The 27,014-nt window shown below is 41.5% G+C and overlaps 1 protein-coding gene across 1 annotated transcript in view; it reads left to right on the forward strand.

Moving 5' to 3' along the window:
- Nucleotides 1-27,014, forward strand: part of LOC141801532 (heparan sulfate glucosamine 3-O-sulfotransferase 5) — a 117,942-nt gene that overhangs the window by 58,332 nt on the left and 32,596 nt on the right. The window contains exon 2 of the mRNA XM_074684580.1: nucleotides 6,069-6,144. The gene's annotated coding sequence lies outside the window, so the exon portion shown is untranslated. The remainder of the gene's footprint in view (nucleotides 1-6,068; nucleotides 6,145-27,014) is intronic.

The raw sequence follows: 27,014 nt of genomic DNA on the forward strand, positions 1-27,014 counted from the left end.
ATTCTTCTCACAGTTGTGGTAGACTACTAGGGAATTGAGTGGAGCACAAGTGAGCGGGAAGGCCAAATTTTTGTTTTTCTTTCTAATGAGCAGGGGGGCAGAGTGGGGCATGTCCTGCTCAATTTTTGCTTGTTTGTGCTCACAACAAGTGTTTGATGCATGCCCAATTCTGGGCCAAAGTCTATTTAAGTACAGTATCCAAGTACAAATATTTTATTACCTCCCACCTATTTGGGGTCTGAGGCATGGTGGGACTTAAAGCAGGGAGCGATGGGGGCAGGCACCTGGGGTAGCAAGGAGCGGAAATTCTTGCCACTTCACTCCACTCACATGCTCTGCCACAGACTACAATTTAAGAAACACTTAATTTATTTTGCCTGCTCTCTCTTTTTTTTTGGTCTGGTAGACACTCACTTTAAATCAAAAATTACTTTTTTTTGTTAGTTCATTTTTTGAGATGCCAAGAAAAAAGGCAGATAAACCATTATGTTTGTTTGTAAAAGCAAACAAAGCATAAACACAAAAAGTCTGAATGTTTACTAATTTGTTTGTTATGTTTGCTAGAAGGGGTTGAAGTTGGTTTCAGTTTCTTCCTTGTTGTTTTATTTGTCTGGTTTTTGAATTCTGGATCCAGGTGTATGACCTTTGACCTCTCTCTGGTGGAAGCAGTGAGTTGGTTTGATAGTGTTTTATACTTTTTGCGTCTGATAATCCCTGTACTGCTGAAAAATACCATGTTAGCAAGTGGTTATGTCTTGTTTTTAATGAAAAGTGTTAATTATGACTAGATGGGAGCCACATTCACCTGACAAGTCCATGAATTCCTTATTTCAGGGAACTGAAAGACAAAGATGATGCTTCAGTTGCTTGTAAAGAGTAACAAAATCTCCTAATGGGGCAAGACAATGCTTGTGAAGTTCCTTTGAAAAAAAAAATGTCTTAATAAAGAAACTTCACAAGCACATTTTTCTTTTTTCATAAATGTGCCTCATATCAAATCTAACAAGACATTTTTTTTGTAAAAAATGAAACACAGAGACTTTTTTTAGATTCAGTTTTCTCAGTACATGCCACTGATGATGTAGTTTCTCAATCTTTTTAACAGAGAGATCAGATGTGCACTGATTGGCTGTTTTTCAGCCAGCTTGGCTGTGATTGGTTATTCACACACACACACACACACACACAAGCAACTTGTTTGATCCGGTGCACACATCGGCACAAATACTATAACACACTAACACACACTCGAGCCAGCATGTGAGCAACCTAGACTGTATAATTAATGGACATAGTCTCCCCAACGTCACCCGTGCATGTCTGAAACAGATTTTTTAAACAAATCGGCTGTGGTGGCCATATTGAAAGTACTGATGCAAGCTTTGACTCTCCACACTAACAGCTATGGAGCACCTGTAAGTCATGTGAGCTGAGCTGTGCATGTGATTGGCCAAATTCGCTATCTTGAAATCTTTTAGTTAAAAAAAAAAAAAAAAAAAAAAAATCAGCCCTTGTACAGTGTGTGTCGATAGTCAAATTAGCAATTCAGACAGGAGACTTTTTTTGTATCAGGCTTTAAATGTGTCAATTTCTGCTGTGAAAATGCCAGCCTCAAGTGGACACTCGAGAAACAGCAGATTTTAGCACCACCACATTGTTGCATATTTTTAGACCAGAGGTTGCCACTTGGTCAACAGTGAAGCCACAAGGTTATCATCAGCTGTTCAGAAAAAAAAAAATACCAGCCAGTTGAATGAATGTTTCCTGTCACAGTAATTTTGCACAGTCACGAAAACATTATGCATCGATGTGCTGAAACGCTCTGAACCTGCAGAGGACTCATTCACATGAGACAGCTGTCACTATGTGTGGGACTGTAAACACAGACTGCTGTGAGCTTCTCACACTTCATCCACCACATGGAGGGTTAGAAAGAGCCGCAGCAGGCTTCATGATAAAAAAAAAAAAAAAAAAACTCTTTCTTTTAGGTGTCAGTGCTGTGGCCAACAAGAGGGGGGACGATCTGAAACTGTCTGAAAAAAATATCAGAAGAAACCAAGGGGCAACATCCAGTTTAGAAAAATGAAGCCTATGTGGAAGCCCTAAAAGTTGCTGATCATTGAGTGTCCGCTTGAGGCTGGCTTCAGAATGGCTGGAAGTCACATCCACACCTAGCCCCCCAAAAAACAAAAACAGACTTTTACGGCATTAAAAAGCCTAATAGCAAGTTTAAGAAAGAAATATCTACTCCAGAAATAAAATATCTGTACTTTGACAAATCCCCTTGTCAGTGTGTTAGCTCTCGAGATATACACAGCAGCAAAAATCTTTGAGCATGCATTAACAGACTTAAACTAAGGTACTGTTTTCTTTTTGAGTGGTAAGGGAGTTTCAGACTTCTCTTAGTTTGATGGACCTCTCTCTCTAGCGAGTTTGTCAAATGAGCAGATCACATGTAATAAAACTGTTACTTTCAACACTTCTTTTAACCAGATGATCAAACAACAGCAGGATGAAGAGCTGTGCTGCAGCTCTGAGAAGTCTTCCTAGTGTTAATCTCACTAATGCTTCTCATAAGAACAGTCGTGGATTTTCTAACGCTGTGAGCTTCTTGTTTCAAAGGCCAAACAGAGGAACGGAGGAGCCGCTGTCAGCTTATTCAGCATTATTCAGGAGATAAATCTATTCTTCTCTGTTTCCTTTATTTTTGTCCACCCCCTAACACACAGAGACTCACAATTCTTCCCACAGTGATCCTGTGTCCGATGCTAAAATTCACTCAGAGGAGAAAGAATCTGAAGGATGACTTTAACCCTTTACACCTTCTGCATTAGGATTAATATCTGGATCTGGAGCATTTTAACGTGTATTTAAGCTCAATTTTTTGCCTCTGAAGGAAAGTTTTAAAAAAAGAAAATACACAGAGAAGACAATCAAGCATAATTTATACAGTATCAATGTATTATATAGTTTTGTTATTTTTTTGCTGAGTGTTGAGATGAGGTGTGAGCATCTCTCTGCTGCACAGAGCTGAGCTGTGAGCTCTCATCCTGATGGAGCTGAAATCTGTCCACATAGCTGGGCTGATCTGGATGGAGAGGGGACCCATTTTTAAAGATATTTTTTGGGGGCTTTTTCATGTCTTTAATTCAACAGTGAAGGACAGTGGATAGAGTAGGAAAGGGGGTAAGTTGGGGAGCAACATGCCGGAAAGAAGCCACAGGTTAAAACTGAACCTGGGCCACCTGCGAGAGGGTGAACCTCATAGAGTGCAACCTTTACACATGCAGATAAGTGTGTCTACATTAAGCAACCACCTTCTCTGTAGGACTGAATGAACAGAAATATTATTTCTGGGTGATACAAACTGACATTTTCCTGCTGCACACATACACACATCGGCAGCCTACCCTATGACAACTGATGACAGCTTTGGCACTGGAAAGCACAGATCCTTTAAGATAACTTTTATACAGGTAATGTCCCAGATTTTGTTACGCCCATATCAATTTTTAAAGTTCAGGAAAGACTCATAGCGTAAAGATTAAAGAGGGGGTATTGTGCTTGCACCTATCCTAAACATGTTTATTAGAGTATGGGCATATAATGCCCTACTAAACGTGTACCTTGCATGACAGGTTGACAGGACAAGCCTTAAACACTAGAACACACTCTCCAGAGGGCTGGCCAATCAGAGGGAAGGAGGTTTGAGCAGCTGCGAACCTTAAAGAGACAGCAGCTAAAATGAAGTGTTTCATACTGAGGCTGAAAGGATTTTTCCAAAACACCAGTGTGAGGGAAAAAAGAACTTTTTGTAAGTAAATCATGTGTGTGACTTAGAAGGGTCCTGCAGACTGCTGGACCCTTCTAAGTCATTCAAATTATTTTATGCCAACTAGCCATCAAACTGTAGCATCACAGTCCTCTAGCCAAGAGATCCGCTCCATGGAGTTAAAACTAACAGCGCATTAAAGACCAAAGACAGAACCTTTGAGTCCATAAGAAAGCCTCACCTCTAACATTTCTAAGTATCAGGATCTATGTAAGAGTTGTATCTGACTGCATAAGGAGTCTTCCTCCAGCTGGACCCGGCTGTGAGTTCTTTCTTGGCCCGTACTTCTTGCTCTGGCACGACATCATAGATTTTGAATCGCTTTAAGCAGATTCCAGAAAGTTATCCCCGATGAAATCATAGTATTTCTGTGGCTGGTGTAAGTTTTTCAAGTGAACTTGTATGTACGTCTAAAAAACTCTGTATCAGTTGTTTAGCACATATGAAGATTGTAAATCTACAAAAAGCTGCTAAGAGCGCCGTCAGACTGGCTATTCGAACCGTGCCCAAGCACGCTTCAACCCTAAAGTCCAGTTTGTTTGGCCAGTGTGACCACAAGTGTACTGTGCTCAGGCATGATGCTCTTCTCTGCTTTGGAACGCTTCAGATAGGTCGGCGTCACACTTTATGCTTGAGCACAAGCACATGGACAAGACGAATGATCCATAACATGATCGCTGTGACTGCTCCTCTCGACAATCCTTTTGCACAATAACAAGGGTGATAGAGGGCTGTGTCAGACCAAAACAACATAATATAAGTCAAAAAGTCTCTAAAGTTGTAGAAGTGCTCTCTGTGTCTCATTTTGCTGACTCTGATGAGATCATGCCTCGTGTAAATAGACACTTTACGATGATGTAGGCGTGTGCAGGTGTGTGCGCCGAAAGTCTGGTTCATATCTGAGTAGTGTGACCTCAGGCCGTACTCTCCAACAGGGGAATGACGCTGCAGGGGATGCAATCATGCTTGCGTACAGCACAGTTTGGATGGCTGCACCTTAAGGGTTCATAAAGCTAGATCACCATTTATTATTATTATCATAATAATGAAATAAATGTTTTTTTCAGAGCCTCTTTTTAGACACAGCTCCAAAATGATGTACACCAAAAATAATTCCAGGGTAAGGTAGCGTTAAAAAACACAACAGTTTTAGGAGCAGGACTAGAGATGTTAATCATTCCAGATGAAATACAGTCATGGTGTGAGATACTCAAACTTGGGTTATAGCAGCTCGAAGCTGTATCAACTGTGTCTGCCTCGCTAACATTTGCCTTTGGGTGTGCTCAGTGTTTGCTCCATTAGGACGCTCATTTTTAGTATCACTGAGCACAGAGGGAATTCACCTCTCCACCTCTGCAGAACTGGAGCTCTTCCTCTTCAAGCAGGACAGAAAAGGTCCAGAAACACTTACTAATCCTGGCTGTTTACATCACACGATTCAGACATTTCAAATCACAGTGAGGGTCATCGATTCAGGATTAGAATCAATCAAACATACTTTATTGACTCCCTGGGAGGAATTGAGAGTATCAAAGTTGTTTTAATGAGCATATAGACACAGGTTGCTGCATCTTGAGGGACTGAGTCGTGCTTTGAATGTGGTTGGGAGAGATTAAGCAAGATGATACTGAACTTGGAAACCATCCTCCTCTTACCATCACTATCAAAGAATCTGATACACAAAGGTCACAAGTAACATCTTCATCACCGTCAGATCCTGGTCAGGGGGCAGGGTTAGCTTGGAGAGGACTTCAGAGTCCTTTGTTTCAGTCCAGTTTTCTATCCGTGTGCACTTTTCAGTCATCTAAGTCCTAAAGTGACCATCTGCCCTGAAGACAGGGGTCACCAGAGTCTAGGTCCTCCTAAGATCTAGCTTGAGCATTTCTGTCAGTTCTCCCTCCAGAGCTGCTCAGATCATTTTGACAAACTGTGAAGGAAACATGTGATGAATTAGGAGGAGACTGGTTTAAGTTCACTTATAAAGGAGGTAATTTAATTTATCAGGACTCATGTTTTATTTTAATCTGAGGAGATATTTAAGAAGCAAACTGAATGCCAGATAAACATCTCCCAGCTCTGAATCAGTCATGAGTTTGTCAAGAAGTTTCTGTGGTTTGAGGGTTTGTAATTTGTGGTGAAGGAGTTTTTTTCATTAAAGTGTGATCTCTATGTGCTCTCATCGAAGGTCAACTCCTCATTTATACCTTTGGTCTGAATATCTCTCTCTGTGTTCCAGATTCTGGATCTGCGTGTGTGCATAAAGAAGTATCCAGGTGCAAATCATCACCTCTGGCAGTCATGAGGAATAGAGGGTAAGTAAATAAATTATTAGAAACACAATTGTTGCTTTCTTTTTAACCTTTAAAAGAAGCCAAAGCAGTCACTTATAAATGTTTGCAAATTCTGTGTCAGAACACAATAAGTTAAAGAGGCTGTGTACTGAATTTCGAGGCAGATTTGTTGTTTTGATTTCTAATACAAGCTTTCTTTTAGTGGACTTCGGGCCCAAACTATTTATCAGACATAAAGTGACACAAATGTTTCTGTAGCCTTATTAAAGTTAGAGTCTTCCTAATAGATAAAATGTCAACTTATATAGAAATAACCCTGCTCAATTGTCTCTTACGGGCCTCCATACATTGTGTGTCAGTGTCTGTGTCTGCCTCATCCTCCCTCTCTGCCTGTATGATAATGGTTGCTTCAGGATGTTTCTGGGCGGACTAGATGTGGCTACCTCAGCCAATCACAGCATGCCCAAGTGATAATAGTTAGTGGGAGAAGCTACCCTGATCAGCTGCGATAGTGGATGTTGCATGGAGCAAGAAAAACACAACTGAAGTGAAATGAAATGACAAACAGATAAAGCTTTTAACTAAACGAGGGTGAAGCTTGGCTCGTCTTCCTCTCGCACTTGAAGAGCAGCACAGGACGAAGAGCGACAGGAGTTAGCTTTCTGCTAACCAGGCATGTGTCAAGTACCTGTGATTAGTTCCCCCACTTAGAAATGCAATGCTACAGGTGGTTGCTGGGCTATTGAGTGTGTTCCTATAACTTTGGTCGGAGGCTGTGGGTGTGCATGATCTAAGAGGGAAGGAGCCCAGTTTAAATGTTGTGTTTACTGACGAGTAACCAAAATTCCTGCAGACCCTAGCTTTAACATGTGCAGAAATTGATCTTCTGCAGTGGGATTGGTGAAAGAATTGAAAGTATTTTCGACCTGAAAAATTTTCCATGTGAGATGATTTTAAAGTGATGAGGACGTTCACTGGTATTGCTCATTTTCTGTAGAAACAGAAATGGTAAAACTGTCTTTGTTGTTTAAGAGGTCCTGAATGAGCTCGAAGTCACACTCAGTTTTCCTCACAACTTCCTCTGAGGATATGAGCAGACTGGAAAGTGAAACTATCACAGTTTTAAATATGCTGTGGAATATTCAGAAGCAACATCATATTTAAGGTGGAGGACTCATTAATCATCACTTTGTTCTGGTTTCGTCCTTGTACACAGGAGGTGAATGTACTTTCTATCCTCACCTTGGCTTCTGGCTCTGCCCTGTTTCCGTGCCCTGCTTAGCCCTGCCTCTGTTACCACGTGCTGTTAGTTTAGCTCCAGCCTCAGCTGGATGGAGGTGGAGCTGAGCGTAGGAAGGCAGAGCAGTAAATCCACTCTGTAGTCATCCATCACTGTGCCCACGTCTCTGCTCTCTCCCTCCTCCAGCTTAGCAGAGCTCCGTCCCTCCTCGTACACGTTCTGTGGCACATGATTAATCCTTCCTCTCATATCTCTTCTCATGTGTCAGCACCTTCGCTGCTTTATAGGCTTATACTGAAATGAAGTGACAATTCTGCTCTGAAATATCACCAAATTAAGACTGCTGGCATGTGTAAACAACACAAATACACACCAAAACCCATAAATCACACGGCCAACTCTCCAGAGCAAACTTTGATGACCTTGTTTTATTGAAAGGTCGTCACATGTGGCCGAGTTATTTCAGCTACATCTCTCTTCCTACGGCTTATTACTGAAAGTTCTTAAAAACTGTGTTGATGAATCACATGTATGTATTTCAGTGAGGGTCACAAATTAACCTAGACATTTGGTGGAGATATTAATTACTGTAGTCATGAACAGAGGAGTTTAATGAACTAATAACTTTAACTTGTGAAAAACACATTCATCAACCGTCTTTAAGAAGTTTATTGAGTATTTTTTTGTCCTCTAAATGTTAATCTTATGCTAACAGCTACTGGCTAGGATTTAAAACAAGAGTTTATTTCACTTAAGTAGACATGCATCTATTGAACGGTCCGCTGATCGCTAGCTGCCAATTTCCTTGATTTAGGGGGATTAGTGATCGGCCCATCCTTATATATGAAACTGATCTTAAGCCGGGTTTCCACCAAGCAGACCAGTTCGGCTCGTCTTGGTGCAGCGTGCATTTTGTGGCTTTTCCACTGACTTATCATGGGGCAGGTCCCCAAATAACCTAGACGAGCCGCCCACTTTTTGAGACCCTTTCGTATGGGTGCCAGACTGAACCGATCCACTCAAGGAAGGTGGAGCTACAACACTGCAGACCGTTGATTGGTCAAAAGAATCGTCACTTACCACGACAGTGGCTGCATTTCTCCTGGCGGCTCACAGTCTTCTCTGAAACAACACTTGATTGCACTTTGTAACAGAGAGCTACATGCCAATCACAGAGAGGATGAAATGCTGCATGTCTTCCGTTTGTGCTCTTTGTTTACTGTGTCGCGTCTTTCTTCTTCATTGGATTTATTTGTGGGGTAAGCTGCTACGGCGTCACGCTACTGTTTAACAGATGCATCTTTCGGCATCCGACCTACACGCCATCTACCACAAGAGGGCACAGTTTGCTGTGGAAATGCAAATGAGATCAAGCTTAACTGTACCAAACCGTGCCAAACTGTACTGAACTGAACCGGACTGCTTGGTGGAAACGCGGCTTTATAGCCCATGGAAGGTCTGACAGCCAGCCATTGTTGCTTTTTGCTCTGAGACCTAAAACTCAGGACACTTTATTTGTTGTTTAAGTTAAAACATTAAGATTTTATTGTTTCATAGGTATTGTTCAATGATTTTCAATAAAATAAGATTGGAACATTAAAGGTATGTGCTGTCAATAAAAAAAAAAAAAAAAAATGGTATTGGCCTAAATCGGTATCGGCAGGTCAGGCTTTTTAAAGATTGGTGATCGGTGATCGGTGATTGGCCAGAGAATTGTTATCGGTGCACCCCTACACTTAAGCAGCTCAGTTGTGTTCAATGATTAAAGGCTTCAAAAACCAATCGTTGACTTTAGCATTTGACATGTGCAAGTGTCAGATATAAAATCAGCTGGACTGTGCTGTTTTCTTTAAGAAGACAGCCACTGTGCGTCATTTTGACTCCTTGCATGATTTCTGTTTTTATTGCATGCAGACATGCATGAGGTCATTTTATGCATCAGTTCAAAATACCAGAAAAACAGAAATGCTATCCTGAATAAAAGTCTTAACACTGATACTAATTCAATCCTCAAATAGGCTGACAAAAATACCATTGTCAGATGGACAAAGCATGAAATCAGGAATCTTGCTCACCCTGTTATAATATCCTTCTCACTGTAAATCCATCCAGTCCCTTATTTTAACAATTCCAGCATAAAGCTTCTGGAAATCTGGAAAAACATTATTCTTCCTCCTCACTAGGGATGTCCCAATACAGATTTTTGACTTCGGATCCGATTTTATCATGCTATGTTTGCCGAAACTGATCCAATACTGATCTGATACCGATACCTTTCTCTGATAAATCCCATACTCTGTTGGGTGATTCTGTTTTAAATGACAAATCATGTTTGTTGTATTAAAGTGAGCCCTGTTGGTGCCTCCTCCATGAACACCCACTGTACAAATGTTGTAAGACGCTGTTTTACTATCATTGCTTTCCAAAGAGAAAAAATCCCACACAGAGGACATTTTGGTAACGTGGTTTGATTTACAGCAGCCGTAAAGTGTGATGGTGCTGAAAACATGTAATAAAATCAGATGCTATTCGATCCTCCAAAAACATCCACAGCACCGTTATCAATCAGTATCTTATCAGGACATCCCCACTCCTCACCCGTTGATGTTTTTCAGAAACAAGTAACAGCACCCACCATCATAAAAGCACCACACATTTCTTGAACATCTGCGCAGGTCTCCTGATACGTTGATAGAAATAAATGAAGTGCAGCTTTTAAAGCGGCAGCTGCCTCTAAAGATGACTCATTGATGTCAATTTAGTTCCTGTCAGCAGGACTGTGAAAACCTTTTTTGGTCTGAACTCAGGGAAAGTTTTTCTGGTTCAAAGAGGGAGTGAGGCACTTGGCTGAAAAGGAGAGAGGAGACAATTATGTGGTGCTGTGGAGGTGTGTGAATGTATGTGTGTATGTGTGTGTGTGTGTTGCCTGCTGGTAAAGCGACAGCTCAGAGGCTCTGAGAAAAATTGGCTCCTGCAGCTTCTGAAGCTCCTCACCTGCATATGCATGAAGCCAGGCGTTGTGAGCAGTTAGAGCTGATTGAAAGGAAATATGACAAGCTTCATCATACAGGCGCGCGCATATGGGCTGGAGATAATGCACATCTACACACACACACACACACACACACACACACACACACACACACACACACACACACACACACACACACACACACACACACACACACACACATTCACACCTCCACTGAAATGTACGGCGCAGCTCTGAAACCAGCTGTTCCTCAGTGTTAAAATTATCACCTGTCAGCACAAATTTAGCCCGCTTCTGAAGGGGCTGGAATTTAAATTTTCAGATCTGCCACAGAAATCACCCAGCACCCCTCCTCCTGCTGTCATCCATCATAAAGTAGCAGCAGAGGAGGCCCAGCCATCAATTTTTCTCATTTCCTTTTTAAATCAGAGGAATTCAGTTCAGCCTAACTCAAGCAGCTCTGCACAATAATGAGGAAGGAGACAAAAAATGTAATTTTAAGAGACACAAAGAGCCTATCTGCTAACCACAACAGCATTAAGTACAATGGGAATATTCCTTCTTCCGGGCTGAAGTGTGGTCGGGTCTGACTTTCCCAGGAAAACATGAATCCATTGATTCTATGAAAAGTGCCTTTGATGACATTACACCAGCCATCATCATTGAGCAGTGTAAAGTGGGATCTGATTTTTCTTGAACTAAAGGATCAATCAGTAATTGATTTACTCCTTGATAAATGTCATTAGTTACCAAGGAAGGTAATTATTGTGTTACTAGAAAAAGCATGATTTTTTGTTCTGGAACTCCACAGTTTTTACTTAACAGACCACTCTGGACTCACCATTAGCCACGTTTCCACCAAGCAGTCCAGTTCGGTTCAGTACAGTTTGGCACGGTTTGGTACAGTTAAGCCTGATCCCGTTTGTGTTTCCACAGCAAACTGTGTCTCCTCGTGGTAGGCAGTGTGTAAGCCGGATGCTGTAACCCACATCTCTTAAATAACAGGGTGACGCCATAGCAGCGCGACACAGTTTACCCCGGTAATAAATCCAACGAAGAAGAAAAACGCAACACAGTAAACAAAGAGCAACAATGGAAGACATTCAGCACTTTGTCCTCTCTGTGATTGGCATGTAGCTCTTTGATACAAAGCACAATCAAGCTTTGTTTCAGAAAAGTGTGTGTGCCGCCAGGAGAAATACAGCCGCTGTCACGAGGCAAGTGACAATTCTTTTGACCAATTGACGGTCTGCAGTGTTAAAGCTCCACCTTCCAAGAGCGGATCGGTTCAGCCTGGCACTCATACGAAAGGTTGCCAAAAAGTGGGACAGCTCGTCTCGGTTATTTGGGGATCTGTCCCGGGATTAGTCAGAGGAAACAGCATAAAATGTGCGCCGTGCTAAGATAAACCAAACTAAACTGTTTTGTGAAAACAGGGCTATTGTTGCATCTATTTCCCTAATGTGGCTGTTTGTGGCGTGATGAGGTGTGTAACAAATCAAAGGGTACCATTTTTGGGTACCTAAATGCATCCTTGTGACTGTGAGAGAGTGGAATAGTAGGTGATTTTCCATGCTGGACATAAACACAGCATTGCAAGGTTATACAGGTTATACAGAAAAATAAATGTGTTATTGAGTTCTGAGTACTGATACTGATTGCCATGTACTGAGCTTTGGCACTGTATCATTTCAAGTGTGAAAGGGTGCATTATTGCTCTGCTTGGGGAGGTTGGTACAAAACTGAGTTTGAGTCAGGTTTACTCCCGTGGGTGAATAAGGTCTTAGGAAATGGAACCTCTATTCTGGGAAAAACACTACCAGCTCTGGCCACAGGGGTCAGTGCAATCAACAATGAACAGAAAGACTGCTTTAAGCCTTTGAGTTGCATATGTAACCAAATTAGTGTTAGTGTTTCCTCCCTTTTATGTTGAGGCACTCCACGGGATACAGAGGAAACATCCACGGTCCTTTCAGTCTCCATCTGTAGCAGCTCTTCCTCTGTGTGCTCCGGTTCATACAGGTATCCTTTTGGTTCCAAAGTGAATGAAACTTCTTCGTCGCTGTCATAGTCACTCATTTTGAACTTCCTACGCTGCCTCACAATCCTTAGAGTACAAACAAAAGAATTACGATACTTGATCAAACTTACACAAGGCTACAGCTGGCGCCCGAAGCATAGCTTGTTTACATTCCCTACAGCTGAAAGGAGGAGGGGGTACGGAGCGCACTAGCACTGCGGGGACGGATACATGACCAGTTAGTTAGGTCCGGATAAATGTTTATATTTCCGAAGACTTAATGCACTTAAAAAATATTTTATGTTGCGTACTCTTAAACTGTGGTATTACTTTTTGATTTTAGTTCTTGTAGGCAGAGAAAATAGCCTTTGAATCTGGTACGGTATTTCCCTGTTAGCGCCTATTTCCTCGTCACCATGGATTACAGTTTGTGTCTTACTGATGGAGAGGAGACAACTTTCTATTGTATCTAATGTCCTTATTGGTCACATAGAGCTCATACAACCCCACTTCAAAAAAACTAAACTGTCCCTTTAAGCACTGGCTTAAGACTTATCCACTCCTCACTGATTGGTTTAGCCATGTTCACTGAGCTAACTTAAGTTGAGATTCTCAGGTAGCATCCTGAGAGCTCCCAGCAGCGTGCACCTTACAGAGGTGAGAGGTTTTTCCTCTGAGTGGCTGAGGGAGTGTGTTGCATGTTGTCAGAGCATAACCTCCTCAGGAGCAGTCAGCCCATCAGTCTTTGGCCGTGTGGTGTTTGACACTTGCATCTTTCTCCCAGCAGGCCTGGAGTTGAAAGCAGATCAATAACATCTTGTCCTCCGAGGAATCATTGTTTTAATCCTGGTTGTGACTCTGACTCCTTCCTGTCCTCACTCACACCTCTGCTCTCTGCACAGACCACGGCTATAACTGTAATGACACATTAACCTGTAATCCAATGCAAATGTTGGATCATGTCAAATCTTAGACTCATGGTGCTCCATCAGCCCCGGGGCGTGTTCTGAATGTTCCCGAGTAACTACAAAAAGCCGAACACTCACTCCTCCAACACCTCGGGACGTCTGGAGCTTTGGACAATGTTGTGTAGTTGCTGTTTTTATGGATTGAAGCTGTTGCCTTTTAGCTTGCAGGGCAGAGCTCTGCCACGGTCTAATGAGGCAGAAGACAACCTGAAATCAATAGCTGCTCCCAGCGCAGTGCAAAGAGAGCAGCTCCAGCCGAGGACTCCAGTAATTAAAAGTATTTCACCATGTATGACGGCTGCCTGCTCCGAGGCTGCAGAGGAGTTTTTACACACTTTGTGTTACTGAAGGTCCCGTCTGTTTTCTACCTTTGCCAGCTGTGAGGAGCTTTTAGTCTGCAGGGTAATGTGTCCTCTGGCCTTGTTAGTTTAAATGCATAGACTCATAGAGCATCTCCTGTGGTTGAGCACTGCAGCCCTGATGAGAAGAAGGTGACAGCAGTGCAATGTTGTTTCCACAGTGTTTATCTTCATTAGAGACACAGAACAGCTTTCTCAAAGGAAGTAAAGTGTTTGATGTCTGAGAATTTCAAACATTACATTCAACACATTTTGTAAAACAATAACCTAAGTATCCTGTGTGCTGTCCATCAAAGAAAGGTGGTTGTTTTTTTTTTTTGTGGTTGTTTTTTACCTTACTTTGCCGCTGGATCGCATGGCTGTATCCTGTACTGTATGTAAAGGATACAGTTTGGTCTTTAATGATATCTGTAGGCACCTGTCATTCGTTTACAACTTTGGACCGCAAGAGGCTTTTGCCTCATGAACCCAAGTGAACCAAGTGACAACCGCTACAATTGTATCATTTTTGCCCCTGAATCAGAACAAAGCAAATGAGCCACAGGTGTGAACACACCCTTCCAGTGTGTACCCACCGAAAGTGGTGCAAATTTTTTGCGCGTTGGTATTACATACAAAGTCAATTTAAAACAGCAAATTGACGCTGTGAGCATACAGCGGCGTCAAGCGTTCAAGCTGTGAGTCGCAAGCGTTTCCAGCGAAAAACGCTCGCTGCTCACCGCTCAACGTTTGACGCTTGAGTTGAAATAATTGAACTTTTCGAGCGAGCGAGCGTCTTGACATGCCAGGACAGCCTGTCAGCGTGGAGATCGTCACCTATGGACAGGCGCTCCGCAGCTGGAATGGAGCGCCTGTAGTTGGTATCCAGGCGGGAGATCCTGGCACCAACCCTGGATAGCAGGTCTTCAAACTGGGCAACAGTCAGCCTGAAGTACCGCTGGAACCGGCCGTCGTCCAGACGCTGCTCCTGCAAGAGACGATGGAACTCACCGAGCTCACACCGTCTCCGTAGGGTAGCATGCACCCAGTACCGGCGCCTAGCCCGCAGCTGACTTCTCGACAGCAGGAACAGAGCAGCGATGGTGGTGATCAGAGCCATGTTCAACAATGAAATGATGATGGCGGACTTTTCATGCAACGAAGCCGTGGCGAGCGGTGAGCGTTTTTTGCATATTTGTACCAGCGTCAAAACTCGAGCGGCACGATTTCACTTGACACACGAATACATTCCCTCTCAACGCTTTCGGTGGGTACGCAACGTTGGTTTCACTGTATCAGCAAAAACAGTGATATTTTATAATGAAAGGAAGCCCTGCTGTGTACCTGACCTCACTGTTGTAAAGGACCAGCACACACTCAGGCACTAATGTTGGTTCATGTTCAGGGTGCTGGCAGAGCGGAGCAGTTAGGTAGTGAACCCCATGAGGTAAGCCCCTCATTTGTTGTTTGTTTGGCCTGGGTTCAAATGCAGCCTGTGGCCACTTTCCTGTATGTCACGCCTGACCCTGGGTGCATCCCAAAGCGATAAAGTTCCATCCTTCCTTCCTCCACTTGCGTCATTCACTTGCGTCTTAGTTCCTCCCACCAGAATTGCATGAGAGAGACGCGAGGAAGTGAAGAGAGGAGAGAGGATGGAGGAGATTCGTTTTTAGAGCAATGAGACATCCCCTCCTTCAGAGCGTCACATGAAGCGACGTGTTTCAGTGATGACGGCATCAGCTGATCACCTCTGGATCATCTGTCAGTCAGCTCTAACAGCTGTTTGTGCATCTGCACATGTGCGCTGTAATAACTCTGATCAAACAGAAACAGTAACAGAGATTTGTCTGTTCCTTTAACCTGTTAAACAAACACGTTACCATGAAGAAAACCTGCTCTCTGTTTATTCTGTGTGCAGTTTAGAAGCACACGGAACACTTTACCAGTAAAATGCCTAATTGTTAAGTTATTTATGAATTATTTATCCTTTATCTAGAGTGCATCTGATCATGAACTCTGAAACTTATTAATATAACCCAGTTTATTGTGTCTCAGGAAGATATTATTGATCAGTCAGTTTTCTGTATTAGTCCTCTGTTATATTGATTTGATGATGGTTGTGTTCAGTGTTTTGTGCTTTAAACTCACAGTGAACACTTTATTACCAGATTTATGATCCGTTTCTGGACGATCCTCTGTGCTGGTCCTCAGCTCATCTTTTCCCTCATTAAGCTCCGTTGTGTTTGTGAAGTTTCATGTTGAGAAGTCTGAGCTGCTGCAGCGTCCAATCAGAGAGTGATATTCCATATGAGGGCATGTCTGTCAGTGAAAAGACTTTCACAAAGCCGGCTCTCATGTTTCCTCGATCATCACTCCTCCAATCAGTCTCCTCCATCCTCTCTCCTCTCCCCTCTGAGCACAATTATCGCTTTAAGACAGTCTTCAAAATGGCGACTGGGAAGTACTTCCGGTGCTGCAGAGGAGATAGGACGGAGGAGGCACAAAGTTAACGCATTGAGACGCACCCCCTGACCATCAGCCTGTTTCCTTCTCCCTCCACTGTCCTGTCCACTCTACATTGAGAGAAAAGAAGCCAGGAGAAATGAAAATAACACAAATGAGTTCAAGTTCACTGCTAGTTTCAGAACGTGGATGTCAAACTGAGAAGGGGGAACCTGGGCTGTACATTATTGTACAGTATGTGTTTCCACAGCAACACTGTGAGTCATTTTTTGTCTGTCATACTCAACCCCCCCATCACTTTGTCTGCTTTGCTCTTGAGAGGATTTAATTTGTAATTCAAAAACAGAAAATAAGTAATGGACCATACTTCAAACCAAAGAATACAGCCACACATCAGAGGATGCTTCCTGTTGGCCAGCACAGAGGGAGCAGGCTGATGCACCTCTTCAGCTTCATTTGGAAAATATAATTGCCCACAGTTTTAACAAGCAGCGGATGTAAACTAGAAAACCCTCTCCTGTCCCCCTGGTGGAATTGTATATCTCCTTCGTTCTTTCTTATCTGTTTTTACAAGAGGCTTTTATTGAGGGAATAATTCACCTTCTGTAAAGCTGTTAAAACAAATGGCAGAAAAATGGTGATGACAGTCTCACAGGGTAATATCCAGAGCTGCTGCTGCTGCCTCAGGGTGTGCAGCTTCCTATTGTTGCAGAAGTCTGCAGGGCAGCTCTGGGAAGCTGCTGCTATTCGCCATAATTGAAGCCGATATTAAAAGATGGGAGTGATGCGTAAGTCATGAGAGGAACAAAGCTGGGTCATCTCAGCTAAACGACACGGCGCTGTAACTGCAGTCACCTTCCCTGTATGTTTGACAAACTGCCGCCATCGGGCTGCACAGGCAACAAAACAGAAACATAAAGCAGCGCCCTTCACTCCAGCCCTGACTCCAGCTCTGTGGTATAATGGCGTTGTCACCACTTAAGATGTACTCACAGGACGATAACCTGAAGGAGAGAGGAAAATGTGGAATGACATCAGCCTCACCTGGAGCTGTTTGTAGCTACGTGAAGGGTAACCGCTGCATTACTGAAACACCTGCCAGGCCTGGGACACATCACAGCCCGTCATTCCTTTGCAACATTAAGTTTTAGGCGTGGAGGACAGCCTCGCACGTGTCAGCACGAGTCTGTCAGGAAGCAGGCAGACTGATGAGGGAAGCATGGCATAGCAGCCATGATAGTAAACTTGTGGTTAATAGCTAGATGTCTGTCTTAAATAAAGAGCCAACTTGCTTATTTGTGGCAACAACACAAGTGTTTCTGTTCTGTAATACAACAAACAGTCACAATATGAGGAGATGGACTGTATGTATGTCACAGAGAGCTCTAAGCAGATAGCTAGATGTAGTTTGAAATTATCAGTCATCCTCCATGTTCGTTTCTTCTAAAGCCCTGTCTGATTGTGAAAGATGTCCGATTTTCGAGTCCAAAGTGTGGACTCTGCATGTCGCTTAAGTGAATCTGTTAATATGTGCTGTTCTGTGATTGGTCAATGCAAAAAAGTTCACTTTGAACCAGGGATGCAAACAATTTATCGGTTATCAATTAATTGTCTAAAAGAAATTACTCCGTGAAAATAAATTAATTGCAACTAATCACGTTTTTAACCCGTAATTCCCCGCCAGCCCGCATCAGGGCGTGCTTTGCACTAGACCTTGACGCACACGCAGGAGTACAAGAGAAGCAGACCTCTGACTACAACAACAACAAGACAAACAGAAAGAAGTGGACTACTTTCTTAAAGATCCACCACCATTCCTTAAATGGTATGACTGACTGAATGGCTGACTGGAGAGTGGTGGACGGGCTGTCGTCATCTATTTTCTTTTGGACCTTTTTGCCTTTTCTATACACTTTCCTACTTTTGATTTCTTGATTGCTGCTGTAACTCCTGAATTTCCCCTCGGGGATAAATAAAGTATTTTCTATTCTATTCTATTCTATTCTCTATTCTAAATCAAGTCCTGCATCATGGTGGATGATAAATGAAGGCAAGTTTCCAAGAGAAGCAAACCTTGCACAGATTACCTGGCCATACCAGGCATATCTGTCCCTGCTGAGCGAGTGTTTTCAGCAGCTGGCCTAACTGTGAACAGGCTGCGCACAAGGCTCACTCCTGACCAGTGTTTCCCCTACCACTGTATGGGGGGTGCGGCTGGCCCCCGTGAAAGTCAATTTAATTTTACTTTCCAATGAGTACCCGATCACAGCAAAAGTGATTCCGAGTTACCTTTCTTATAAACCAGGTCTAGACCTTGTTTTTTTTGTTTTGTTTTGTTTTTTTTTTTAATCAATTTGACAACTAGCCATATCCATCTAATTTACTTGACGTGATGTCATTTGTACATCGTCAAGTTCAGATTTCTCTTCGCGCTGTTTCGTGCACGGGGAAGTTCCGCCCCCAACAGGTTGACAGACCCCACAAACGTGCGCAAATGTTCACACACAAAGGAGCTCATTCCAAATAGTAAAACCACCACAAGAAACATCTGCCAGCGTCTTCTCTGTGAGGATACAACACTCCTGCCCTCAGCTGTCGACAATACCATGGCATAGATGTTTTTTTTTTGTTCATGGGCATGTCCATATTTCTCAGGGATGTTTTTAGTTGTTTACAGGCAGCCTGTATTTTAAGGTAAAGGATTATAAATGGTGCTAATTGTCCAATTATGACACATTAATTTCTTTTCAGAATTTATTTTATATATCTCATTATATTGCTATATAAGAGAAAGTGCACTAATTTATTTTCAAGTTAAAGTCACCTTCACTTTTGTTCTATTTATGACTGTCCTATTTGAGAAGTTTGTTTTGCTTGTAACAGACAGTGCATTTATTTATTTTCATGTTTCAACTAGCCCTAAAGAAGCCCTGCCATTACATTATTCCATTTTTGAATGTGTTGTTCCTCGCTGTTAGGATTTTTTTTTTTTTTTTTTTTAATGAAGGAATTGCACTGTGTCTTCCATATGAAAAATGACATTTTTGTAGAAAGGAGCCTGTTTATTCAGAGGGCAATTCAGCTTCTCAGAACAATTGCCACTTAATAATTAATCGATCATCGATCAAAAGTGGAAACAATTATAAATTAAAGAATTACTCGATAATTTGCATTCCTACTTTGAACCAAGGGGGCAACATCCCATTAGTAAAAACAAAGCCTATGCGGAAGTGCTAAAAGTTGCTGTTCATCGAGAATCCACTGTAGGCTGGCTGCAGAAAGGCCGGAAGTCATCTACACCCAGCCAAAAAGCATACTTACAGCCTGGTTAAAAAAATGGCTTGGGCCTGAAACGCTGACTTCATCATTGGCTCACTGTACGGTGACTAAATTTTTTCTAACTCAGCAGTTTAGAAGTCATTAGGATCGTTTGATTGTCAAATCAGAGGCACAGCTCAGTTCATGTGACTGACAGTCGCCCTGTGGCTGTTCGAAAGGAAGCTCACAGCCAGCTTCATATTAAATGTGGCTGCGTCTGGATTGGCTTAATTCCACAATTTCACGAGAAGCAGATGAGTGACGTTATGGAAACGGCGCCCATGTTTTATACAGCCTATGGTTTAAACACTTGGAATACCTTCTACAGAAAGAAAAATGGTGTTATTGGTGTGATTGAAAAACAGGCTGTGAGTAGTCAGAGAAGAGGAAATAGATTCAGATGTAGTCTCTTTGATTTCACCTGTTTATATCTGAACCCCAAATTCAATCAAAAAGTGTGTTCTGCATGATTTTGACTTCCTGTAATTGGTTTTCGAGGGCTCTGTAAATTGTCCATTCTATTAAACTCACATTGAAAGAGTTTAAATCAAACGAGTAAAAAGGCAAACACACTGTTTAACAAAGGTGATTCTCTGACGAAAACGTGATTAAATAAAGTTTCAAATGGAGAGAACGCGAACTGAAGACCTGTCTCAAATACGATTAAACTTTAAACATCACACTCGTGGATCTGAATAACAAAGTTGATTCTTATTATCAGGGAGTTTGATGATGCATTCAAGTCACACCAAACACAAAACCGGACGATAAGTGTTTGAGCTGCTCAGAGAGGTGAGGAGCTGTAAAACTTGTTTAATCACATTTCGAGACCACTTTCAGAGCACGCACCACTAATCTGATTTTTAAAGGTGCCTCAAGCTTTCCAGAGCTAATCAAATAGTTTCAGAAGCAGATCCTAGAGAGTGAAATTGGATTAGACTTTTAGAGAAAAAGATGGATATTAAATAATCATGATGTAACCATACGTGAATGAAATCCTCCTAACAGACCTGATTGTATGCTAACACTCATGCATTGGGACCTGCCCTGCAGGAGTGGGATGGCAGTGACATTAGTAGCCCACTATGACTGATTACCCGAACCGGCTCCACCCGACTCACTGCAAATGATCCTTAAAATAGACTGAGTCAGAGCACTGTGTGATGCAAGGCGAGGAGTGCAGGGGTGTTTTTTATCTTTGGCTCACAAAGTGCAACACTACAGGGAATACACTCAGCATAAAACATCAAGGAGGCCGTTCATAAAGCTTCCTCTAACAAAGAGTTTCTCCCGGTGACGAAATGTTCAGAAAACTTCAGAATCATGACGTTTTCTAAGAATTACACCATGAAGTTCAGACAAGAGCCTGGTGAAGATGAAAGCAATTCTCAAAAGCATCTTAGCCCTCGAGAGAGTTCGTAAGGTGAGAAAACAACTGTTCAGAGCAGAAAGAGGGACTTTGAGGTTAGAGAGGAGAAAATAAGGAAAGACAGAGGGATGAGAAATACTCTTTAATCCCAGTGATAACAATGTGCTCATGTCTCCTGGTCATTGGGGCATCAGCCAAAATGAAAGATGTGAAATCTGGAGGCATTTTAGTCAGTTTACTTTAACTTCTGAATCATTCAACAGGATGTGAAGAAACTAGAAACAACCAGATTATGCTAATTCTGATCTTATTAAACTCATAATAAATAAAAATGGTCATTTCTGTATACAAGAGGGAAGATAATTTATATTTATCTGCATATGAAAATTATAACTTTGAGCCTGTTATAAGTCATTTTGGCCAAAAGAGGAGAAGGTCTGGAGGAATAAAAAACCACAGGGAGGTTATGTTTAGGGAGCAATGAGACCCAGAGGAGAAGAAGAGGAGAAAGCTATCCTGATGAGTGACTGGTGTCGGCAAAGCACCTGTAAAGCTGTGATCAAGTCTGGGGTTATCAAACTTTATAATAAGAGAAAATGTATGGAGGATTTAATCCTGATCTTTTGTTCTTTAGGTGTTTAGGTGTGGGAGAACTGTCAGCCTGTAGATTCAGTCTTTTCTACCGCATGGTGAGCCAGGTCAGAGTCAGATGGTTCAGGCTTCTCATGAGTGATGAGATACAGAAAATTAAAAGAAAAAAAAACACCTTTTCCCTAAAGCTTGTCTTTTTTTTCTTTTCTTTTTTTTGGGTGGGGGGGTGGGGTTCTTCATTTGTTGGAGGGTGTACTTTCCTAATAGTATGTGTTATACACATCAAGAGGTGTAAAACAATTCTTGGTAACCTGTGAGGGCCTATTTGCTTGCACTGTGCAAGAGTTATCCTTTGATGGTTTACATTAATGTGAGTCATAATTGTGTTGTTTGACAAGTTTATCCTTTCTATATAAGAGTTACTCTCTGTTATAGCGTATTAATATGCTTGCTTTGTTTGCTAGTTGTATTTACTCTATATAAAAGTTATTTTTTGTTTAAATACATTGATGTGTTTCAGTAAATAGGGGCAGGTTCATGCAAGCTTTAGCTTCCTCCTGTCTCCTCTAAAACATTGTATGTATGTTTACATATTCATGTATTTACATGCCTATTTATTAATTGGTACCATGTGATAAAATAAATACAGAAAGAAAGAAAGAAAGAAAAAAAGAAATTGGCCTTCGGGCAGCCATTAACAAAATAAAGTAAACAACAGCGTGAGAGGGTTGATGTTTAAAATGAGACGTGAAATGAGACTTAAACCAATGCACATAAAGACAGACAGAACAGAGGACGTCTCTGTGATAATCTACAGAGGACGCCACAGTGAGTGCAGATCATACACTACTTTATTGATCTTAGATGGGAAACATGTACAGGTACAAAAAGTGCCTCAATGGTCAGTGAAGATACATTAGTTTCTATAAATATACCTGAGCTTGTGCTTTTAAAGTATGGCTTTCAGTTGAACAGGAACAGCCATAATGCTCATCAATTGCACTGCTCTGTCATAGAACCAATAAGAGCCTTTAAAAGGATGTGCATTTAGGTTGACCCCACCCTCTCACAGAGGTGAAAGTGTCTGTCCCCTAGCAGATGTTGGAAAGTCAGAGTACAAATATAACAACAAACATGGCTAAATTTGACAGTAAAGGTATTATATTAGCCTTGAAGTGCAAAACATGAAAGGGAAAGAAAGAAAGAAAGAAAGAAAGAAAGAAAGAAAGAAAGAAAGAAAGAAAGAAAGAAAGAAAGAAAGAAAGAAAGAAAGAAAGAAGGAAAGAAGGAAAGAAAGAAAGAAAAGAAAAAATTGAAAGGAAAAAAGGGAGATGAAAGAAAGAAAACAAAAAATTGAAAGGAAAAAAGGAAAAGAAAGAAAGAAAGAAATAAAACAAATAAAACAACAAATTGAGAGGAAAAAAGTGAAAAAAGAAAACAAAAAATTGAAAGGAAAAAAAGAAATGAAAAAAAGAAAGAAAGAAAAGAAATAAAACAACAAATTAAGAGGAAAGAAGTGAAAAAAAGAAAAAAAAATTGAAAAGAATGAAAGAAAAAAGAAAGAAAGAAAACAAAAAATTGAAATAATAAAGACAAAGAACTCAACAACAACAGCAAAAAGGAAAAATAAAAATATGACAAAAAAGGAAATGTAAAACAAAAACAAACAAACAAAAAACCCACAATAAATAGATAAATTAATAATAAAACAGGGCATTATAAGCATTTTCTTCCAGCCAAAAAGACAGACTGTCCATGGCACTTTCCCTTTTTAAAAAAATCTTGTTTGTGTGTGTGGGGTTTTTGTGCGTTTTCTTTTTGTTTGTGGGTTTTTTTATCGTTGAAGTGTGTACTTTTTTTGTTGTCATGTTCTCTTTTGTTGTTAAACACTTCAGGGCCACCGTTAAGCTCACACCAACAGTCACTCTACAATGAGTGTCCACACTTTCAGTGTTGCGGTTGTTCTTGTGTGAAACTGTCCAGCCTGCAGCCTGAACATGAAGACTCTTCATCTCTTCAGTTTCTCCAAAGAAAGAAAAATGAGGACTCAGTATTCTGCTCAGAAAGACATGACGGGCTGTGATCTGTATTTTTAGCAGTGTGAAGCATCTGTCTCTGTCTCCAACTTGTGTATTTGAAGTGAAAGTTTGTAGATTAAAAACAGTTCGTCTGGAGCTTTACCGTGTTCATCAACATATCCCATCTATTATTCATGGCTCACAGGCTCGCTTCTGTCGTGTCGTCTTCTCCTTTCTGTGTCCCTCTGCTCTGACAGCCGTACATCCACACTAACACACACTCTACCACACACACTTACGCTATCTCCACTCCTGCCATGTGAAGTTGTGGATTTCGCCTGGTTAATGCAGTGGTATGAATTATTAATTGTAATAAGTGGAGCTTCCAGGCCCTGTGTTTTATTGGGTCCTCCCTCACTGCTCTGTGACATTACAGAAATGGCAAATGTGTCCGGGACAGACTGAGCCCATTAATAACCCGGCTGAGCTTTGTTTCCTCTGTGATTTCAGACCTCACTCCGCTTGAATAAAGCCGCCATCCTCTTGCTGTGTGTGCGGGATCTGCAGCATTGTAATGGATTACCCACCAGCCTCTGTATTATAATCTAATAAAGTGTTTATTTAAGGGCAACAGGGATGCTTTTCAGAGTAGAAAGGTTATTTGCGCCAAATAAAAAGCAGTGTTGGAGCTTCAGCTGGTACAATATATGAACCTCTTAAGACCTCTAAAGGCAACACTCTGTCTCATCTACAGCGGCTTTAATTGTCTCTTAAAATAGATGCATTATCATCCACAATGCCTCTTTTTTAAGATAGATTCCTACCTCTACTGTCAATTAGATAAATGCTCCTCTTTAGGAAATTATAATGAAGAGAGGAACCTGCACCATGTTCCAGCAAACCAGGGATCAGTGAGAACTGTGATTTATTACCCTTTCTCACTAAATGAGCTCTCGTATGCTAAAGTCTCCCACAGCTGGTGTAACCCTGAGTTAAAGGAAGTGCAAGCAGCTGACGCAGACAGACCCGTGCTAGTGCACAAATGTACCTCGGACACTACGTCCAGTACACACAAGGAACTGTGCCAGGGTCAGGTAGACACTGTGAGGTTACACAACCAGCCCACAACCAGCCCAGAGGAATAAATATTTCATTTCGTCTTGTGTCCATTCACGGAAAGATACAAAAAGTGTTTCTCTATCTGGAGGCATTAAGAATAGGGGATCTGATGCTTCTGGTGACTAAAGGCTCTTGAGTATTAAAGAATTATGAAAGACAGAGGTTAAAAGGTTAACACGATCATCCTGAACATATTCAAGATTTCTCTCTAAAACAAAACATGACCACCAGAAGTTTTTTTTTTTTTAATTTTCGTGTCTCTGGAACAGAAGGTCATAAAGACATGGGAAAATGACTGGCATTGTCAGTGACCCCAAAATATGCCACTCCAACAAAACATCATTGAAAGGAAGGACATTGCGTACAGGTAGACAGGTGAACATTAGAAGTTTATTTTCAGTTAAATCTTTACTCTCTCTCTCTCCCTCTCTATCTCTATACTTTATACTCTGCCTGGCCAAAAAACAAGTTGCCACCCAAAAAAGGTCACACACTATAATATTTCTTTGGACTACCTTTATCTTTGATTAGAGCACACATTGGCTGTGGCATTGTTTCCATCCAGTGTTGCATTCAATTTTCCACAAGATCTTCATTGATGATGGTAGAGTCTGACAGCAAAGCCTTCTTTAGCACATCCCAAAGATCCTCAATGGGGTTAAGGTCTGGACTCTGTGGTGGCCAATCCATGAGTGAAAATGACGTCTCATGCTCCCTGAACCACTCTTTCACAATTTGAGCCCGATGGAATATGGTTGGAATATGTCCGTGCCATCAGGGAAGAAAAACTCCACTGATGGACTAACCTGGTCATTCAGTATCTTTAGGTAGTCAGCTGACCTCATTCTTTGAGCACAGACTGTTGCTGAACCTAGACCTGACCAACTGCAGCAACCCCAGATCATAGCACTGCCCCCACAGGCTTGGACAGTAGGCACTAGGCATGATGGGTGATCACTTCATCTGCCTCTCTTCTTACCCTGATGGCCCATCACTCTGGAACAGGGTAAGAACATGTTTTAAGACACCAGAGGGCAGTTGAACTACACACATCCAGCAGATCTAAAAATATTGAGTTAATAATAAGATAATAATGTTTGAAAGATTCATCACTTACTGTGCAACAGCAGCTTCTGTATTTCTCCTTGTGGCTCGCAGCCTTCTCTTAAACAAAACTTGATTGAAATTTTTAACAAAGAGATGCAAGCCAAACATAAATAAGGTGAATTGCTGGATGTCTGCCATTGTTGCACTTTGCAACAGTGTTGCTTTTTCTTCTTTGTTGGATTTATTAATGGGGTACACTGTGTTGCGCACCCTGATGCAACTATTGGCATCCCGCTTACATGCCACCTACCACTAGAGGGTAGGGTTGATTGTGATAACGCAAGTATGATCTGGCTTTGCTGATACAGCCCAAACCAAACTGTACTGATCCAAACCGGACAGCCTGGTGAAAACAGGGCTGAAGGGTTAAAACCTGCAGTTCATTAAGTGTCCACCAGAGGCTGGCCAAAGAAACCACATAGACACCCATTCAAATAGGGGGACACCTAATATACAAGTTGTGTTCGTATAAAGGAGTAACTGATTCAATTATCAGATTTGTGAGTTTGTTTTTTACTTCAGATGTGTGTGCATCATGTATTTGGCCTTTTCTGCCACCTGTTGGCTTTATTTTACATGCACACTAAGGGGTGTGTGTTATGCACTTATTTGCAATGAATACATGTGGATATATATTTGCCGATCAATTTATCAAGCTGGGTTTTGTATCAGATGTCTCCTAAACATGCACAACTGGTATCAGATGAGAGCTTCAACAACCAAGCAGGTGTTTTTGACAAGTAGCAGCTCGCTATCAAAACACCTTTCTCATTTTTAGCCAGAATTACTTCAGTAGGCATTTTTGTTCAAGTCAAAGTAGGCATTTTTCATGCTTAACATGAACACAGCATTACAAGCTATTCACGTAAATTTATATTATTATTACACAAATTAATATTTATCACCACATAAACACACAAAACGAAAATTGGTGCCCTTTAGTACTGATACCGATTGCCAGGTACCAGGTATTGGTACTAGGGCTGCAACTAACGATTATTTTTAGTGTCGACTAATCTATCAATTATTTTTTCGATTAGTCGATTAATCACGATTATTTTGAGTTTCAACCTAATTTGGCCTTTAAAAGGTGCAGACCTTTATAATTCAACCTGTGTTTTGCATTTTTACTGCATTTACCCAGAGTTAGGTTCTCATCTCTGATTGGTCAGCCCTGTGTCACGTTTGTTTGTTTGTTTGTCTTTATTTCATTCATGATGACGTGAAAAAATATAAGTACTTGGCTATACAAAAAATAAATAGGCTAAATCTCAAACTGAATGAAGCAGGTAACAGGGAAATTAAGTTGTTGTACGCAGTGTTGGACAGACCGCTTATTAGTGACTTT

Source organism: Halichoeres trimaculatus, unplaced genomic scaffold (assembly GCF_033239565.1).
Source record: "Halichoeres trimaculatus isolate MK-OKI-2021-1 unplaced genomic scaffold, fHalTri1.1 fHalTri1_scaffold_13, whole genome shotgun sequence".
Taxonomy (NCBI): Eukaryota; Metazoa; Chordata; class Actinopteri; order Labriformes; family Labridae; genus Halichoeres; species Halichoeres trimaculatus.